Source organism: Mercenaria mercenaria, chromosome 2, assembly GCF_021730395.1.
Source record: "Mercenaria mercenaria strain notata chromosome 2, MADL_Memer_1, whole genome shotgun sequence".
Taxonomy (NCBI): domain Eukaryota; kingdom Metazoa; phylum Mollusca; class Bivalvia; order Venerida; family Veneridae; genus Mercenaria; species Mercenaria mercenaria.
Window position 1 is genome coordinate 6615095 of NC_069362.1, and position 22485 is coordinate 6637579.

Below are 22485 nucleotides of genomic sequence, written 5' to 3' on the forward strand. Positions count from 1 at the left end.
GTGTAGCAATTGCATAATTACATTTGAAATAAAATGCCTAATTCGAAAATCAATATCTCTACAATCACGTCTAACAGAGTACGTTGTTAAAATAGAAAAAATAGAAACTTCACAGGCCGCTCAACACAACAAAAACGAAAATGTTGCAGACTCGGTTTGATTGAGCCTGTTCATGGACGGTAGTGGAAATGCATGCTACCGTCCACGCTCTCTAGCCCCGGGTTGAGCAGAACTCAACATTTAAACATGCTAAAAGTACAAAAAGCAATTTAGAGACATCCGCAGATGTATTCAAACGGCGGTAAACATGGAACCTTCAATGATACACGGGTTGTGGCGTGTAATTCCATAAAAGGAGGCGTTTGGTCCCCAGATAAAGTAATGGTTTTGCCCCAAACGAGAAAACAATGAGCAGAACTAAACAAACTGGAATTAAGAAAGGGGATCTGAGGTTATGGAGCCTGCATATCACAGGAACTGTCAAAAGACAAACTTAAAAAGCAGGCACCATATCCAAGGGGTGATTATACAATACCCAAGGCTATGAAAGCGGGAGTATTGGAACCACACAGGCCGAAACAGTACCAATAACACGACATAAAAGTCGTGCTGAACGATCTGAGAAGATCGAAATATAACAGCCCTGATTGAATGTACGGGGAGACTTTTATATTTTGTACAAATAAAGATAAAAACTGATATTTTTTCGGTCTAAACTCCTACATTGAGACCAGTTCATTTTTTGTGTAGAAACTTGATATTCAGTCCATATGCAATTTGTTTTGTTAAATGTATGTTGAAAGCGGTCGACAGTTACGTTTTTAAATAACTTCGTTGCTGCACTTTTAGTCCAATCCTAATACAAGTACATGTAATTGTCTCCATAGCATATTTTCATATTCTTCACTTTACTCAGTTTTTAACTGATTTTATTAGATATAGGTAGTCTAGTTCAATGTTATATCGTAATTATGTTTTTCCTTACTTCAGCTGATTTGTTGCTTACGCAATTCAACTCTATGCATCTGCAGTTAATCAAGACATGCAACAAAAAAGCTTCACATAATAGGTATTCGTTAACAATCTTAATATGCTTTGAAATGTTAACAATACCTTCATTGTATCCGATAACTCGTAATTATATTAAGCAATTATTAGTACATATGATTCTGAGTAATTAATAGTAAAGATTTAATGTCGATTTTATGTTCCTGAAGCTTATTGCTGCTATACACTAAAGGATAACCAAGCTAATAATTTTGGAAGTTTAGTATTGCTTCTGCAATTAAGAAGAAACATTATTACGACATAATATCATAAAATAGTACTCAATCATAAGCCGACATCAAAAGATGGTTGTCATATAAAGCATCAATGCACAGTATAAATAGTATAGAGGCATGTTTTTTGTAGATTTAGAAAAGAGTAGCTATAAGAATAGAAAAACTTTTATAGCGACACCATTAACCGTTTGTTATGTATGTAATGTGCTCCTTTTTCTTTCGGAACCTAATATATCAGTATTTTAGGATGTACATCACGATAGAAAGTGCATGTGAATTTGAAACTCGATATGTATCGAACTCGTTTATCTCCAAATTCCGGTTATCTAGAAGACAATGTCCAGACCGGTTCCGAAATCACATGCATAAATTATCTTTTCAAGACAAATCTCACTTGAGTCCTTGGAATTCGAGATATTGAGATTCAACTATATTTGAGCCGCGCCATGAGAAAACCAACATAGCGGCTTTGCGACCAGTACAAATCCAGACCAGCCTGCGCATCCGTTTTTGTAACAATGTATCGTTAAATTCCTTCAAGTTCACATTAATTTACTGTGTGATTAAGTACTTGAATAGGTTTTTACCTAGTGAATGGTTTATTATTAAATATTACGTAGAACTCACGGAAACGCTTAATACTAAATTAATACTGAAACATTACTAACAAAATGTGATATAAAATTTGACTTCGATCTGGAGGTGTGCATTCTCTTAATCTAGGGATGAAGTTTATTAACAAATAATTTGAATTAAATGAATGTTACACGAAACATTATTATTTTATGGTTAATGACAAGGAAGCCAAATATCAGTGTAATGTTAGAAACGTTTCTGTTATAGTTTGAATTTATAGAAAACTAATAAATAGTAAGGTAAGGGTTTCTGCATTTATGTGTTGACGAGCAAAATAACGGGTTTCTAGTTGATCTTGTAACTGAAAGTTAGTAACTGAGTCAATATGTCTACGATTTAATAGCTACATATCTGCTAAGGTGTATATATCGAACTATTAACTATTTTTATATTCAGGATATGAGTTATTAACTACAAAACATTTGCTTCCATGGTTTATTTTAATGCATGATATAACATTCGAATTCCAAGAACAATTTTGATTATGTAAATTATTATCTTCAAAGTAAGGCCTTTGCTTTACATATATGGAGAGTTCGCTTTGCAACTCATCTAGTATATACTATATTCACACTCTATCCATCCTATTTAAAGGTGCACCATCACAAAAAATGCACTTTAGAATACGTATAGACCCGAATATGACAAAGTTTGATGCGTATTTCACAAAAAGCCTCCAATCTGTTTTGTACTAAGAATTATCATTGGGAATGTTAAAATTTAATTTTGATAGCAAATGAAAGAAATACAAGTGGTCAAACGGTTGAATTCGTTAAGATGGTTTACATACGTCACGTCACTGAAAACACAAATGTACATTCCCCTCAAAATTGTTGATGTAAAAATTTACATTTTGATGTGACGTTTGGACGGTAGTTTTGCCAACAACCACCTTTAATTGACAGTTTTTGTCGTTTCGGGGAGCTATTGTTTTAAAAGTATTTAAGATTAAATTAAAACAAATTCATACCATAGAAAGATAATCCAAAACTTGTGTAAAGCCCTGATATCTAAAATATTTAAAAATATTAAATACATTTTGTATTTAGATGCCAAAAGCATTGTGGTAACCTGAATGATATTCTGACAGAACACTGATTCCAATATATGCTATATTTACCGTGATATTCTCCATCAAATACGATTTATATCTGTGGTCTAATAAAATCTTAAAATTTTCTTTTATGCCATGAATCTCCTGTCGTTATTTTCTAGTGATTTATATAAGGAAAACTGACCTGCTGGTTAAAAGCATTTGTTTTGTATACCAGTTACGTCTTTTGTCACTAACAGAACGTCTCCCATCCTAGTAGAATAATGTCTGGTTAAATCCCAGACAATAATGAAACTGTGATTAGTAAAGCAATTTCAGTATAATTCTTTTCTCACTTCCCACGCTAGATGTTTAATGATGGCATTTTGGCGGTAATTAAGTTGTCCTGTGGAGGGTAAATTTTTTTTGGGGGGATTTAACGTCGCACCGACACATGTTAGGTCATATTGCGATTTTCCAGCTGCTCCTGCACTTGTCCCCATGGAATGAGCCTAGATTCATACATAACATTAAAGATAGGAAACTTTGTGACCTAAACTGTATTGACCCATAAGAAACAAACATTTGTCTTTTTTTAAGAAGGACAGGAGGACTAAGGACAATTCTTTTGTCTGCCTAGAAAAAGTATCACCAGAGTATAACAACACAGCATAAAACATTTTAATATCAGCTAAAAATGCCGAGCTTTGAAAAAGTACGCATACCAAGAGATGCTCCGCACTTCTATTCTCTCAGTCTTGATTATTGCTTCATATCCATGATGTGTGTATTAGTTGCCTACGATAAATGAGTTTGCATAATTATGTCTTTCATACTGCCTTTCTATCGTTATGAGGTTTATGTAATGACGATAAAATCTTTTAGATCTTTCAGATCACATGCGAAAAATAAAAAAAAAACACTATCCGAGATAATTATTTAAGCTTTAGAGGAAAATAAATACACCGTAGCAATGTTTTATGCATGAAACATTTTGTGGTAATGACTATTGTTAGATCTGTAAGATTTTATAACCATGTAAAGAATGGGATTCAGTATAACATTTTATTGTGTACAAAGTAGAATCATATTATTAGATATATTTCAAAAATCACATTACAAAAGATATGTTTGTTTCCATGAAAAATGATGACATTGTCCGTAGGTATAACATGGCACTCGGCAGTCTTTGCCAATATTTTTGGCGTTTTCTGAAAATATTTTGTATTTCGCCTGTTTCCTGTCAAAAAAGAAGTCAAAATTTAAAAAATATTCAAATTTCACGCTTATACGTCTGTTTACATCATTTACAATAGATTTGTGACCATTAACATTACCTGTAATGGCTATCGACAAAAGTCATGTTTTAGCTCTAATACAGGTTAGAGACCACCAGTTATTTTTCCCATAGACTTTCATTGATCGAGGCCGCGATCATTTTGAATAGGACAAGTATATACGTGCTGGGGAAAATATTTCATGATGGACCTGTGAAATCTTTACTTCTGGGTGAAACAGGTCTCATAAGCGTAAATACGACTAGCTTCTACTTATTATAAAACATACCGTACGATTTGTTGTGAATTAACTGTTGTTGTACTTTTAGTAGTTCAACCGCCACCCTTGTTTAAAGGTGGTCAATCACATTTAAACAACATTTAATAACATTTTTTACTTTTTGTATATTCTGGCAGAGAATTATTTAAGGAACAAAAAGACCGATTACATAGAGTTAGATTCCTATTTGAAATGTATATTTTATTATTTTTATAAAATTTTGTAATTACTCCCCTTTAATATGAAAGTATATAAAAAGCTGGGTATTTCTTTTTATTTCGATACTATGTCTAGTTTTACATTTGCATTTGATAGACATATCAACTATTGAACAATCTGAACCAAAATGCAAGTTTTAAAGCTGTTTGTAGCTTCTGAATTCATTTATTTCCAATCTATCTTGGTTGCGCAACCAAGATAGGCAAAGGGAGGTAATAATAATTTTATTTTTCAAACTTGCGTTTCTAATGAATTCCATCTAAATACATAATTTTTAATGCAAATATTTTACAAATATATTACAATATGTCTAATATTTATACATTTCCTTAGGCAAAGTATGTTTATCAAATTTATACTTATGATAAAATAACTCTATCTTGGTTGGGCAACCAGGATAGGAAAATGAAATTTTAAAAATACCTCCAGTGAAAATCTAATTTGTATTATGCCCCTTGCCGGCGGGGGGATAGAAAATGCTGGCTGTATCTCCATGCAGAGGGGTACGACTCCCCCGAAAATGGAGCCACCTGTTTGCCGTGGGTGGCGGCCCGTAAGCCGGAGAGGAGGGTCCTGGATGTTGAGGTGCCCCATGGCATCCCGGGGAGATGATGCGTACTTGTTTGCATGTGCGCATCTTCTTCCCGGGATGTGGGTGCCAATACACATCTTTGGCCTCTAATTCGGTGTAGACGTTCTGGCGGTCGTATTGGCCCGATACGATCAATCGGCTAGTCATGCCAAGCCCTAGGAAATCTCACCTTTACGTTTACATTTTCTATTGCTTATTTCAAACTGCATCTTTATGTCATAATTTTTATATTTTCACAAACACAACTTTGGAACAAAATACGTTACACAAAACCTGTCTTTACTCTGCTGTATTGTCACATTTTACTGCGCTCAATAAACTTCATATTACGTTCACACAAATGTATTTAACAATATATTTTCATATGTACTTCAATCTATGTTTCCTAGAAAGCGGTGGCTTAGGGCCAATCGTTGGGTAGAGTAACAATCCCTTGAATCCATGTTTGCTTTTCTGCATTCAACTGGTGATATGAACAAGATTGAAAAATACCTGGCCGAGTATATCACTACAGTATCCCTAACATGTATGAGCTGGATATCCGCTCTGTTTTCATGTTCCCTTGTTGGACTCCGCGGCGGGTGGGGGCTGCGAGTGACGAATTTGAAACATTTAATATGGAAAACCAAAATAAAAAACGACCGCATACCGAAACAGATTCTGACGGCACGGAAGGTGAGAATCCTCACCGACCATACACTTCCAACATGGCATTTCCGCAATTTCTTTTGATCCAGTCAACAGACGAAACATTCAAAATGTCAAGCCTTTCGCCATTTATAATTGAAAAAACCATCGAAGGCATTGCTGGTGTACCGAAATCAGTCAAAAAACTGCGAACTGGTGATCTGCTTGTTGAAGTTGAGAAAGCCTCACATTCACGAAATTTACTTTCCGTAACTTCATTTTACAACCGGCCATGTAAGTGCATTGCACACCGTACTTTGAACACCTCAAGGGGGGTCATTCGTTGTCCTGACCTTGCAGGGGTTTCGGAGACGGAGATTGTGCAAGGCCTTTCAGATCAACATGTTCACTGCTGCTAGACGTATAAAAATCAAGCGATTAGGAAAAGAAATTCACACAAATACTATTATTCTTACATTTGGCACTCCGTTTCTTCCTTCATTCGTAAAAGTTGGATACCTCATCACAAAAGTTACAACATATATTCCTTAAATCCTATTCAATGCTTATTATTGCTTTAAGTTTGGGCACAATGAGAAAAACTGCAAAGGCGATTACACTTGCCAAAATGCGGACAAGATGGGACATTCTCCATGACCACGACACTTGTTGTCGTCCATGCGTTGTGTGAACTGCAACGCGCCACATTCAGCCAAGTCTCGTGATTGCAAGACAGGAAAATCGAAAAAGGAGGTTCTTCATGTCAAATTCACACAGGGCATTGGATTTTCCAGAAGCAGACAAATTGCCAATGCCAAATTTACTTCTCCAACACTCGTACAAACTTATTTCATCAATAACTAAATCTGTCTCTAGCAAATCAAAAATCAAAAAAAAAAACAGTGCATTGAGCCTGTACTCAAACAGATTCAGTGACTGCTCAACAAATCCAACTCAAGACTTCTGTACAATGAAAAGTCTAAAGTACCAGCAAAACCTTCAGAGGCATCTCAACTTCAAAGGGCAGCTGCTAACCAAAACTGCCACCAGCTATACAAAATGTTCCTAAGTTTTCTCAGGTACGCCGTCGTCCCGCCAAAAACGTTTTCATCAAACACCTAAATCAACGTGGGGTGAGTCAAACACCAAACAAAAAAATTGACTTGAGGAACTGATGGGTTTGGAAAAGGGATCAAAATGATCCCATCACAAACCCATAACGGTACTCATGTTATGAACGGTTAAACAGGGGAGGATGCTGACGATCCGCCATTTATCTGCCCGCCCCCGCCCAGTTTAACCAGCACAAATGGAGGGAAAATCAAAAGGTTCCCTCCTGATCAATGCAACACTAATAATTTAATTTTCCAGTCGTTTAATTTTTATTTTGCCATTGTAAATGGAAAGTAAATTATTCCAGTGGAATTGCCGTGGACTTAAAGCAACTTATAATGAAATCTCCTTCTTTATCACCCATATATAATCCTTCACTTATGTGCATTAGTGAAAACATTTTTAAGGAAAAGGAAAATAGTTTTCAAAAATTATTCAGTGTATAAAACTTCATAAACACTAACCTGATAGGGGGTTTGGTGGTACATTATTATTATTATAATGCATGTCCGCACGACAATGTTCTAATAAAGTATCCAATCAGTTGCATAAACGTACATTACATCGACCGATTTACTATCTGTTCGATTTACATACCTCCCAAATATAACTAAATCTTGAAGAACTTGATGATCTTATAAGACAATTACACAACCATTTTTGCTTATGGGAGATTTTAATGGTCATCATGAATTCTGGGGCTGTTCTGACGCAACATAGAGGTCAAATTATTGAAACTTTTTATTGAAAGAAATGCCCTCACGTTTATTAAATGTTCAATCCAAAAATCGTATCTTTCATCCTGCAACAGGGTAACTGTTCTTCGCTTGATTTGACAATTTGTCAACCGACATTTCCGTGTTTTTCTTGTTTTTGAATGGAAGTACTGGATGATTTGAATGGTAGTGACCATTTTTCCAATTATTATTTCAAATACTTTATAATCTGCCATCAGACCACCCTTCAGATTACAAATTTAATAAAGCTGATTGGAAGCAATTTGAAACGCTTATGTAAAAAACAAGATTTGACTTTGGTGAATTTTATAATTTTTATGATCATTTGATCTGTTTTCAGTTCTTTCTGTCCGATATTGCTGACAAGTCCATTCCTAAAAACTTCAAGAAATGGTAAACATAAAAATAAGCTTGGTATAATGATGATTGTAAGACTGCTGTTCGAAAAAACGTATGAGCGGCCATTAAAAAGTTCAATATTACGGCGAGAAAGAAAACTTCAATCAGTTAGGATTCTGAGAGCAAAAAGCTCGCAGAACTATAAATACAAGCAAAGAAAAAATCATGCATTCATACGTTTCAAACTTATTTCTAGGTCATCGGTTAAAAAAGTCTGGGAAATGATTTCGCAAAATAAGTGGGAAAAGGAAAATCTTCAAATGTTTCCATCTTACAAAGACAGGGTCCGTTATTGCATCTTAGCAAGGAGGACATTGCCAATACATTGGTAAAAACCTTTTTCCAAAAAAACTCTCTTCTTCCATCAAACTATTATGAATAAAAAGTTCAAAAACATAAAATCGACTTAAGAAAGCAAACCTTTAAATTTTGATTCATATATGTTGTAGATTATTATTAATTCTTTTTCACTCACGAATGCTCTGACGCTTTAGATAAATGTCACGATACCGCAGCTGGTCCGGACCAAAATTCCATTATCAACCTTTTAAACACATTTACCACAAGAAATCATTAGACCTCTACTTGAAATTTATAATTATTACATGAAGGAAAACTGGCTTTTTTCCAGATTCTGGGAGAGAAGTATAGTTATTCCAATACCAAAAACCGGGAAAGATAGCACTAACCCCAGTAAATATAGACCGATTGCACTTACCAGTGTTTATGTAAAACGCTCTGAACGGTATGATCAACTCTAGCCTCCTAGTTTGGTTATCTTGAATCTCAGGCCTAATTACAAAACTTTAAAGCGGTCTTTCGCAAGCAGGACAGACATGATACTCTTGTTCGACTGGAAAATTTTATTCGTGAATGCATTTGTTAAAAAAGTGCATTTAGTTCTGTATTTTTCGATTTAGAAAAAAAAGCCTATGAACTACATGGAATATGGTATTATGAATTGAACAGTCTGTGACGTTTGCTCTTTGGACCCACTGCCAGTCCATGGGGACATTGTATTCCCTAAGTAAAGCCATCAATGACTCATCATTAACGCGTCCGGAAGCAGAGGACAGGTAATTATGAAAACATCTATGCATACGCTTGCACTAGGATGATGAAGTTGCGTGCAAGCTTTGCAATAGTTCAGGAATATACTTTGAACGTCTCACTGTCTGCAATAATAAATGCCCTGGAGACACAATATAGCAGTCAAACCGTCTGACATTTAGAATTAGCGTGTGATCTCATGTTAATTTCGAACTTGATGTATCGGGGGGATTTTCTTCATGTCAAAAGTATCTTGTGAAATTGTCGTCTGCAGCCGTCCTTATGATACCAATATTTCAGACCTTTATTCCACCATGAACGTCTGGCACGAAACCTGCGTGTACATGCCGTGACATCACTTTCTGAATAGAGAGGTGAAAGGCTACGCACCAGGGTGATTAAAGCAACTGTCATAAATTTATCTGTTTGAATTATATATTGTCAAATTGTTTTACATTTTAAGTGTATTGTTTCATGAAACATGCAATCGGTATGTTCTACAATAGAGATTGAGGTTAGTGTTCCCATAACATGGCTCTTTATTCACTTAATAAAACCGAATGTGTAGCTATACATTTTATGGTGAATTTTCTTGCCTGGCTATCGTACATTTACGTTATTTCCATGAGTATATTTTAATTCACGAACGTCCGGCATGAGAGCTACGTGAAAAAAAAAAACCATTGGAAGCATAGAACGCAACCACGCAACACAATAGCACATCACTTTCTGTAAGAGTTAGATATTTCGTCAAATGATTGCAAGTAAGAATAATACTGACAAGTGAATAGGATGGGTTTCATAATCTATTTATTTTAATATATATCATTGTTTTTAATCCGATTAAGTTTGATGACTAAGTAGTTATCTATCGTATTCTAACATATAACCCGAACGAGAAGTAGGGGGAAATTACTTATACAAATACTTTTAAAAGTTTAAAATCACTTTGCAGATTCGTATAATTTAATCCCCCAATACCTTAAAACATTTCAGAAAATTATTGAAGAAAAACGATATTAGAATTATATATTACTTTTGTCTGTTCTTTGACACAATAAAATACAAGTAATAAACCTGAATGCGTCTCGAGGTGTCAAAAACTTTCGCCCATTTATGCCTTTATCTTATTATAGCTTTGCCTTGTACATATATACTATTATTTTGTACTACTGCAAATATTCTTTAATAAGAAATGTTTCTGAACATAATGTTAAGTCAAAAAACATTACTTCTAATATCTAATGAACACATGCCATTTGGCGCCATACATTCTATCATATTTGATCTACATTTTACAATAAAAGACATATTAGAATCGAAATAGTTTATAGCAAGACCGTGTGTTCACATTGTTCATACATTCAGGCTGTTATATGTCGTACGAAATAATTGCACTCGGGATAGCCCTCGTGAAACTATTACACCCGACATATAACCATCCATCGTGTACAAATAGTGTTAAATCACTGTTTTGCTATAGATTATTTCTTACCTATAATAATAAACATACTATACTCATGTTGTATTTAACTTTATTATTTTCCCGAACCAGACACCTCTACTGAATACTAAAAGTATTCTAACTTGTGGAATTCTCCAGTGGGGAGCTCTACAGAAGAACAAGCTCAATCCCACTGTGTAGAAATGACGGAAATGGACTGGACATGTTAACGGAATTAATCCAGTCTGTTACTAGAAACAGACTCCATCAAGGAAAAAAGGAAAAGGAACCATCCGAATGAAACATGAAGACGTAAATCAAAAACAAAAAGAAAACATCTGAAGTGTCTTAGGGCAGGTCCAAAATTGGTCTAGAGACAGACGACACTGTCGTTCTGCGACAGTAAGTGCTGCAAAGCATGAAGAAAGGGATCAGATAAAGCATAGGTCATTTTATTGCTGTTTTCTTCATTCATTCTGTCTGTAACTTTCTTACCATCATATAATTTATACTATGTTATCACAGTACAAATATTCTACAAAACCTGCAGTTGATGTCATCTTATTAGTTCCTTTTAGATATGATTATGGCCATGTTAGACAAGCACGAAAGGTTAGTTGTACTTAACAGCACGAGTGCCATCAGGAAAAGGGGATGTCTGATAGGATCAGCGTGCTGTTTTTGCTTTTGTTTATGCTTTGTTTGTTGTACGATAATAAAAGTATTTATCTGGTACATCCTGGAGAGTAAAATAGAGCCTTCATACATTGTATCTTTCGTTTGTCGGAGTGGAATACTGCATGTATAATTCTTCTGCACCTCATTGAATAATAGTTTGATCTTTGACTAAATCAAACAAACATCCTTTAACATGTTTGAAGTCCATATCTTATTACTAATATGTACATGTATATTATAATATACAGCTAAATCATACCGTATTAATCCAATATCTAATATGTTTTCTACATATATGACATATTAAACTACACGTGTTTTCATAATAAATGCTGTCAAAAATTTGGCATACATGTATACTTAGAAGCTTACCTCTTTAACATGAGCAACATGACAGAATTTAGGAATATTTAGACCGCTTATGAATATCAATATTTGCAAATCGGAAAAGAAAATCTCACGAGGTTTGGTTCTGAAAGAGGATTTTATGGATGAGGGAAAAGAAATCTCGTTCAGTACAAGACGTTTAAATACGGTGAAAGTTCAGCTTTTATGCTAGGTTTGATAGTGACAGACAGTATCACTTAATGTTTTTCAGTCGTTGATAAATACTTATCCTCCCCCATATGTTAGTAATGTGTTCTACTGTAGATATACATTTTGTTGAGTTAATGGACAGAAGCATTTGTCTGTGCTTTTTGCGACTCCAAAAAATGGTGTTCAAGGAATCGCAGCAGTACAGTATTTGAAATTACTTTCAAGGGACAAGTGCAAAAAAAATTAAGTATTAAATCTATAATGTGATGTGGTACATTGAATGTTTCTCTTGTTTGAATATATATTCTAAATGTCTTTTTGATGGTATCTGCCATTGATGTTCTCACAGATATTCCGTCTGCATATGGATTACAAGTTTAAATAATAGACAAGAAAGAACTATCAAAATATAATTTTGTATGTTTTGTGGTTGGAAATAATATATGCCGAAAATATAGAGTACGGTGTCATGTTAAGGCTTCATAGGTAGAACAGACATTGGTATAACGGTAAAATAAGCTGAGCTGCTTCTTTAAATTTTATGACTATTTATCAGCAAGTTTCTTTACAAAATGATTTTTTTATATATTTGTGATGCGAATTATCGGCCTAATTGTTATGTTTGTACAATGTTGTTTCTGTTTTATTGCTTTAAAGTATCAAACTGTTAGTAAAGTGTCAATAATGCCAGAAATACAGACGTTTGAAATAAGTCGACTCTGTAAACATATATCGTGAAAAACAGTATTTTCAACTAAATGAACTATTTTGTTTGTAAATATACAAATAGAAACCACTCGAGACATGTTTTTCTTCAGAATTGAAACATCTTGAAGTTGTCGTCTGCAGCCACAAAGAGTTTTGCTTTTTATACCATCAAGAACGTCTGACACCTACGTGAATGAAAAGTATTTCTCAAAGAAAGCTTATAATGTATCCTATCTGAATTGTACTTTTTTCATACATAAAGTGTATATACTCGTAACCAAATGTTTCTCACGTTTTGCAAAATGAAATACAATTAAGATGACAGATATTCCGGACATGTTTAATGTTCTAGTTTCCTAAATGTAGTATTTGCTTGATACACACACCATTCGTCCTCCACCGATTCATGTTGGGAAGTTGGCAGTTACTTGCGGAGAACATGTTTGTACTGGTACAGAATCCAGGAACACTGGTAAGGTTAACTGTCTGCTGTTACATAACTGACATACTGTTGAAAAACGGCGTTTAACACAAAATAAACAAATGATACACACACTCTATACAAAATCAGCTTACAGTGTACATATGAAAAAACATTAACCGATCGCCTTATAATGCATAAATACTGATATTTTTATTTTGAGCTACAACCCTTTGCCCCCCCCCCCCCCCCCTACACACACACCCTTGCCCCGCCTGATTGCCTGATTTCCAACGAGTTGTTGACTGACACTCTACAATTAGGTCGCTCATGAAACGAAGAGAGTAAACATGGGTACCCGCCCATTTGAAGTCTAGCTCATGCAAAGAAACAACAAATATTAAGCATTAATAAAAGCGGTCTTTTCAAATATTTCAAACCGTTCTACATAATATTAATTTGCATGCAAAAACATTAGAAACTCTTTTTTGATATGCGGTACATGTGGTACCCATTCAATGAATGATATTTTAATACTACACTAAAACAAGAAAAGTCTCTGTTATTTGCTTGTCTGTCATTGTGTAAACGATAGCTATTTTAGTCTCAGACTTCCATTCGTCTGAATTGTTTCAGTAGTTTGAGTATCAAAGAAAGTTAAATAATATTTTTTTACTAATTTGCACCGCATTAGCAGAAACTGGAAGAAAGAAAGTACACACGGCAATCTATAAGAAGTGTAATAAATAACAAAAACGTTAAAGAATATTAAAGAAAGGAACGATTTGTACTCGGTAATGATTAATTTTGTAAATGTGACATTTTTCGTTTGAAAATCGCATCGAGACATATTTATAAAAAATCATTATAATTGCGAATCCTGTTAGTCCCCTAGCGGTGGAAAACCTGAGGAGATTATAGAAATGCCGTCCGTCTGTCCGCAAATCTGGATCCTGCACTTTAAAATATTCAAGCTAGGGTCATATAACTTGGTACGTAAATAGAGGGTAATATGTTAATTATGCACCTACATAACTTATGCTTGTAGATCGAAGGTCAAAATCACTACTGAAGGTCAAGTGAAAAATTAATTCTGCTCCATAACTTTTATATGCATTGACGGATTATCTTAGTGGTACACACAAAAGTTCCCCATGATGAGACAATGTATTAAGGTATGATCTATGCTTGTCGGTTAAAGGCCAGTGTCACTGTTTAAAGGTCAAGTAAAATTTGTTTCTGTTCATTAACTGATTGAAATTTCTTTATTACTAAACAGAAATGTTCCCCGTGATTAGACTTTGTGTCGCGCACATGACCCATGACTGTCGGTCAAAGGTCAAGGTAACTATTGAAGGTCAAGTAAGATTGTTTGTGCTCCATAATGTTTGTGTGCATTGAAAGATAATCTTAGTACTGCACACAAATGTTCCGCATGATGAGTCAATGTGTTGCATACAAATTTATGCTTGTAGGTCAATGTCAGAATTGAAATGTAGGTATAGCTATTTTCTCTTAGCTCTTAAATACCTTGAAGCATTTGTAGTCTTAACACTGTTGCTAACAACCACAAAAGACGATCTCTGAAACTGTTTAATGTGTTTATGTTAAATATTTCGGTTTATACAAAAGGTCAAATTACTTCTTTCTTAAATGATTAGAAACGTATAAGACAAACAAATAATACATAGATAGTATGGAAAACATTGTAGTCAATTTCATATTGTGTTTTTCTTATTCACGAACGATTACCATTGCAACTTTAAACGGCAAATACTCTAGCAAGATTACTCTCCCTTATTAGCAACTTCTAATGCATGATAAAACGAACAGGAGTCCTTTAGATGAGAACATAATTATTGTTCTAGGTACTTCTAATCAGTATTTATTATTTATAAACGGTCAGATTTTAATATAACACCTGACAATTATCAAAACTTGCAATGTATTTTATTTGGCTAATACATTGTATTGTTTACTGGATTTGCGGATACATCGTGTATATTACATATATAGCTACTCCTATGTTTCTGAAGCTGTATAGTAGTTATGATGGTTGATTCGGCATACACCATCTCTAAAACTTTCAAAGTATCTATCTCTCGTATTCTGGCAACATCTGTATAAAGAAAGAACTAATTTAAAATAAAAAGCTCCTTTACGGAAAGCTTCGAAAAGCCAATATTACCATGATATCACTCTTTACAGACGGTGGTCTTTCTACGAGTACTCCATATATAATAGTTTAATAATATAAACACAGTAATTTCCGTTACACAGACTGAATTCCATTATGGTACTGTATAAATCAGAAGAAATTTCTCTTTCCAATTAAACTGTGGTCAGATAATAGCTGAGCGATTTATTAACGAGTAACTTTGCATTACTTTATCACTTGAGAGTTTAAAAAAACAAAACAAATATTTAAATGAAATTAGAAGGGCATCATCCAACAATCTCGTTCATTGTGGAATAAAATTCAGTAACCTTAAGAATTGAAAGTACTCATGGTCGTTTTAAACAATTTCTTATTACCTAATCATGGAATAGAGGGCATTTATTCCAAACACAAACTGATCTTAAATTTTGTTTGCAACTGTTCAGCCATAAATTTAATTAGGACGTATGCAATGCATGCGTGGTATATAATGTGTACATATAAATCGATATAAACAAAAAATAATACATAACAAAATTGTACGAGCCTGCTTCAATACAATATGTCCTGTACTATTTTGATATATATTAGTTTTAGAAAACTGCTGATAAAACTTGTTTTTATGACCCATGCAAAATGCAAAAACTTGAAATACCTTTAGACTAATTTTAAAGTATGGAATTTTTGTGTCTTACAGTAATGCCATGATAAAATTCACAGTTGTACTTATTTGATGCTTTTATTTCATGACCGCAAAACGCATATTTTGTCACTTTGTCACTTTCCTAAGCTACTTATCTATTTGCGTATCGAAAATTGAAATATATCGTGCAATGCAGAAGACATTTGAAAGGCTGCTAAGTGTTCTGAAGATAAATTGAAACATTAAATTAAGTTAACGTCATTGAAATAGACAGAGCAGTTATGAGGAGTATACATAGACATAGAACAGAAATGCTTTTTTGGTACTTTATTACATTGTAAAAAGTACAGTTTAAAATTCCCACTCGGATTCTCCATCAACATAGATCACTAGAAGAATTATAAATAATGACACCGCTGCCAGGTATTTTGTTTCTTTTTTCTTTCTTTCTTCTTCTTCTTCCTATTATTATTATTATTATTACTACTACTACTATTATTATCATCATCATTATTATTATTATTATTATTATTGTTGTTGTTGTTGTTGTTGTTGCTATGTGAAGCATTCGGTGTACAGAATTCAGCACATTCTACTATATGTCTGCCTGTTTACTGGAAGTATGACCGTTCCTGCTTGTCTTGTGTATTTTGATTGTAGAGTGTCGCCGTTTCTCAGTTTTATAGTTTCTCCAATATAATCTCCTTTACAATTAGAGCAGCAAAGTACATGTATCATATTCGTTATTTAAAAAATTGTCAGGTTTTAAGGGATCACTACTGATTTTGTTATACATTTGTAATATGCCGGAAGAGTACACCGACTCATGTTTTTCCTCTCAGACTGTTATTCGAAAGGCCAGATATTCTACATTCGTAATTAAAGAAAGGTGTATGCAGGTTATATCTATCATTTGTCCTACACATAATATATGTGTCGAACTATTATTAAAGAATATTAAACACGTGGAACAGAAGCATAAATTAGTTAATGTTTCGGTTTGACGTTTAACTGAGCTATTTTACTTCAAACGGAAATATACTATCATAACTCAAGAAAGAATATATTGAGTAAAAATATAGAATTTCAATGTTTAAAAGATAGACTGAACAGTTAAAATATTTATAAGAAGTTTTATGAGCGGATTACTGCGAATAAATGCTTTATATCTAAATATCAACATGTCGTAATCTACACTGACATATTTGACAATTTTGCAGGGTTATTTAACAAACTTGTGTTATAGAAATAACAGTAACCCTATAAAATCACTTTTTTTGTCATTAGTAGACTGAGTGGATCAAATAGGTAAATGTACCAACAATATTAGTCCGGGCAGCACAAAATCTAAATCCTCCACTGTGCAAAGGTATGCATTTCTCAAATACTTCTTTAAAAATTGCCAGACAATTATGGAAAAATGAGCTTAATATGACAGATTTAGGAGATTTTATGTCAACCTCTGAATCACAAGATTTGCGTAATCGACAGAAAACAAATCTCGTGAGATTTCGTTTAGAAAAGAAATGATGGATGAGAAAGATTCATTTCAACACAATGGAAATGCACCTATACTGTTTGATCCACCTAATCGGTAACAGGATTTTTCTTGAACAACGGCTTCATTTTACAAGATCTACATGGCCATTATGTCTTTTTCCCCTTTTACAAACCGGACAAACATCACAATTCTTTCACTTTTACCATGCTTAATAAGGTATATGCCAGTCAAATTCAATTTGCTTAAAATAATTAAAATCTGTTATTAAGATATTTTGAAAATTTAAAAAGTTCCCTTTACCACCGTAAGAATATAGAATCCGTTATAGTGTATTTTATTTAAAAAGAATTCAAGACAAAATGTTGTAACGGAACAGGCGTATGTTAAATAGTTTCTATATTTAGCAAATATTCAAGGTCTGTGTAATTTTATTTGTTATCCAATTTACCTCGGTTCAGTGTTTAGATGCGCGGGAATCGAAAGTAAGACGGCATAAAATATCCAATCATCTGAAAATGAATTATGGTAAATCGGACTATAAACCGTTAGAAGACATTTACATATTTTCATTCTAACATATACATTGAAATATTATGATAAAGATTGTGCTGAACTCCATTTGTCCAAGTTGTAATGACCTTACTGCATTTGATGTTATAATTGACAGAATTTTGTCTTTGCGTCAACCGTTTACCACGATTGTCTCCCTTCTTTGTTTATCTGACAAACACATAATGCAATGTAAAATTAGTAATACGTATAAATGACTTCGATATTCCTATATATGGATATTAACAGCAACCAGGGCTATAAAATGACTTGAAAAAATGGCCGCTTTTGCTGAATATACTTAGACTGTCAAACTCTTGACAATAGCAACGCCCTGGAGACCCAATATGTCAGTCAAACCGTCTGTGATAGCGTGTAGTCTCATGTTAAGAATAAACATCGGAGCCTCAGTATGTCTACTTTTAACCTTTAAAAATAAACATGCAAAGGACGTTTATGCACACTATCCATTTTGTTCATATCTTCTCAGCTAAACTGACTAGTTTGTATTATAAGGTTTCTGTTTAGTCAGACAGTCTAGTTTCATATGTAAGAAAAGAAAAATTCTACGTGTTTCTATAATATTCCAGTGAATCTTTGAATATAATATATTTGATCAGCACGTTAGCTACGTTTGTCAGAATGATATGTAAGAAATTAACTAAAAGCAATATATTTAGTATTTGTACTTTATTAAGCCGGACCGTGTCAATCTGTAGCACAAATCACATCAAAGTTAATATAGACAGATTTTATCTTGACATTGTTTGATATTGTTCCAGATCAGCCAAGTTGACACGGAATATCTATGCAAATAACTTAAGAATAACAAAATTATAATCATTTGTGAAAAGAAACAAATTAACCACTATTCTTGCATAAAAACTTCTTTTTTTCACTGGATTAACGGGAGAAAAATAGTGTGCAAACAAGGCAATTGACGTGCTGTTAATACCCGATTTGTATTTTTGAAATGCTTTCCCAGGGACGTAAATGTATTTCCGCGCAGATTGACATCTGGTATTTGCGTCTTGTTTCTTTCATAAAAACCTCTTCTTAAAGCATAAAAGATGCAATCTAAACAATAGAATGTTTTGTTGTATCGGTAACTAACGCCAAATGCGCTTCCCCCAACAATGTTCGTACACGTTTCTTGCCTTGTTTACTAACCTTTTAGAACTCGGCGTCGGTTCAGATTTTGTAGACAACTGTGAATGTTAAAGAATCGCGGGTAACCTGTGCGATTCTTTGATTTTAGGAATCATATCTATAATTTTGGTATCAGTCGGTATGTTTTTATCTAATTTCTCGAAGAATTTATATAAACAACTTGGAAGCTTGACACCACGTTCGTACTCCTCCGTACTCCAACTGTGTCCGTACTCAATATTACTCGAATGTAAAATTATTATTCTTGAAATTGTGCTCGAGTGCACCAAATTGTGAAGTGATATAAACAATTATTTGTAATTTTATGTTTGTAAAAACGAGAGATAAAAAAATCGTTTAAAAACCTTCAGGATGTGCTTTTGATAGTGTTGTTTATTTCTGGACCCTGGATACAGATATTTAAAACATGTTCACCGTTTCCAAGAACAACAGTGAATGGTAAATAAAAAATGTACCGGAATCGTCAAGTCACCCACCTAATCGGTAACAGGTTTTTTCTTGAACAACGGTTTCAACGACTCAACAGAATTGCTTTATAGACTGCAAAGTATTTACAGACCCGTTTTTTCATCAATGATTGAAAACAGCCCTAAATGACTTTGCATGATGTATATGCGAGGGAGAGAGTGCAAAACAATAAGACTGCACCCTTTAAATCTATATCCATCAATTGTTTTAAACGCCATCATTTATTTCAAATGGTCATTTATTATGTTGCCCTTAATGAAAATAATTCCTTTATACAAAAATGATCAAACGTTTCAATCTGACTTTCAGCACAGCGTTTCAAGGTTGACACAGATTGAAAACATTGATATAATGCTATCTGCAACATCGGATATGACTTAATGTTTTATGTCAAGATTCCCTAATTTCAGGCGATCCACAAAGTTTACTCATAATATTATATAGTTTGCTTCATCACCGGTACAATAACGGTATCTTATGTTTTCTCCAAGATCTTTTATATCAATACAATTCTTGAATAATTCTTGTTAACACTAGAGTACGTTATATACTTAGAATTGATAATAATTTGAATCCTTCAACTGACAATTGGTTTCGACTAATCTTTCAGTTGAAATGATTCATTTCACTTTACAATGTGATAGCTTCCAATATGGATGGAAATAACAACCACTTTTGTAAACATCTTTCTACAACAGAAGAATAATATCAAGTTTATGTAGTATAGATGCAAAAGGTGGCATTTCTAGAATAAAATTTACATGAAATCTAATTAATAAACTTTTCAAATTGGATGATTTTGATTTCTCTGTGTTAATTGTAATTTTCTTGTTCAATGACACATGTATTTATACTATAGCTAATTTTGCTTAACACGTACAAGTATTGTTAATTTCATCAAAGGTGTTTCAAAGCATTAAAGATTTTAAATTAAGGAAATGGACGCGTAATGACAATCCGTAATCTCCGTGCGACTACGTATATCCCGTATGCGATTTCGGCATCCTTCGGCAATATTAGAAGATGATTTTCCATAAGAATCGGGGAATACCGAAATCTCAATCGGAAAATACGTAAATTAACGGAAATCGCCGATTGTCATTACGGGTCCACTAACTTAATTTAAAATCTTTATTGCTTTGAAACACCTTTGATGAAATTAACAATGCTTGTTCATTAAGCAAACTTAGCTATTCAGACTAAAGCTTTTGTGGAAATTGAGTCGCCAGGTGATTTTCATCATTTTGTTAAGACGCACTTTGTTTTACCGTGGGTGAGTTTTTCAACCTTAGCAAAACATAAATAAGATTAAACAAATCACAAAACAATAATATACCACCCGTTGATGGTAAGAACTATTTACTCCATATACCAATTCAAGAGTTTGTAAACGGTATTGGATGGCATAGTCATTCAATGAGATTGTTATGGCTACTCATATTTGTTTTCTTTAATGATGTATTACTTGACTGGCGTTTTTATGCCCTTTCCTAAGGTAGTAACGGTTATCGCTCTAGAGAATCTAATTCAGACTGTAAAAATTTAGGTTTTGAAAACGGTCTTATTATTGTAAACAGCACGCTTGGCATAACACACACACATACTACAAATTAAGATAATAGTATTGCTTGTATAATTGTGGATCTGGCGTTTCATATCCCTCTAGGATATCCTCTTCTCTCTTCCGTACTATAATCAAGTTTCTTGGATGTTCTTTGTTTTTTACGTCATTTCCTTTCGTAGGAATGAGATAATCCTCTTGAATACCTTCCAACTTGAAGTAGTCGTTTCCCACGTGTGTTTCGTTACTCAGTCTCGTATATGGATCAGACTGCCTTCCATCGGTACCAGTCAGTCGATATCGGTAATCGTTTTGAATTTTGTCATAAACCCCTTGCTTTTGATTTGTAGAACGAAGTTTCTCATAAGGATCTCGAAAATTGTCATTAGGTCTTTCAGGCAACACTGGTCCATCCCCTCTTCCTCTTCCCGCATTTAGCTTTGCGTACTGGGTCTTTTCTTGCTTCGATTTGTCTAAACGCAAATAGTCGTCGGTAACACCAGTGGTCCGTTTCGAGGTTTTCTCGTACGGTACATTGTCGCTTACATCAGTCGGGTTTATATAGGCATACGTCTCTTCATCAAAGTCTGCATCGTGTTTGAAATTTACTTTCAGTTCGCCCTTCTGTTTCTTTTTGTCCTCGGTCTTCCTAAAGTAATATTTGAATTCAATTTATCAATAATTTTTATTTCATGCTAATTTATTTACGAGTTTTTCTAATTTGACTGTACGTAGTTCTAACTAGGATTGCACTAATTTTCAAATATGTGTGTAAGGTATCTATGAAACATTGAACTTCTACATCTCAGCACGCGTTATTTGCATAATCTTTTTATTTCTCTTTATTATTTGCTTTATAACATTGCGGAAAGAGGTAACCTTTTACATTAACGTATTTTTATTTAACAATGTTACAAAATCTGGTTGTGTACCTTCGTTTTCGCTTTCGTATGTAGACCACAAGACTGACAATTACGCAGATTGTACAAATGCATACAACAGCGACGATCACTGGAGTCTGCCAATTTGATTTGGAGTTGGCGGGATACGTGACGAGAACAGATGTTGTTGTTGTTGTTGTTACAGATGTCTGAGTTGACGTAGGGAATGCTGAATCAAAAACGAAAAGAAATGGGGTACATCTAGACTCGTATATTCGTATTTAAAACAAATAGTAAAGTTTGAAAGTCGTGTTTATAAACATTTAAATTATAAAATAAAATATAACATTAACTTGATATTTCAATTATTATTATAGTTAAGTGTAATCGCAAATGTAATTATGTTATAACGTTAAACAATGTCTTTTAATGCATATAATGACGGGTTAAGTACCTGACCAGCTATAAAGCGAAATTTCTGGTAGACAGTACATTTCTGACGATGGCTTTTGTTTTCGAT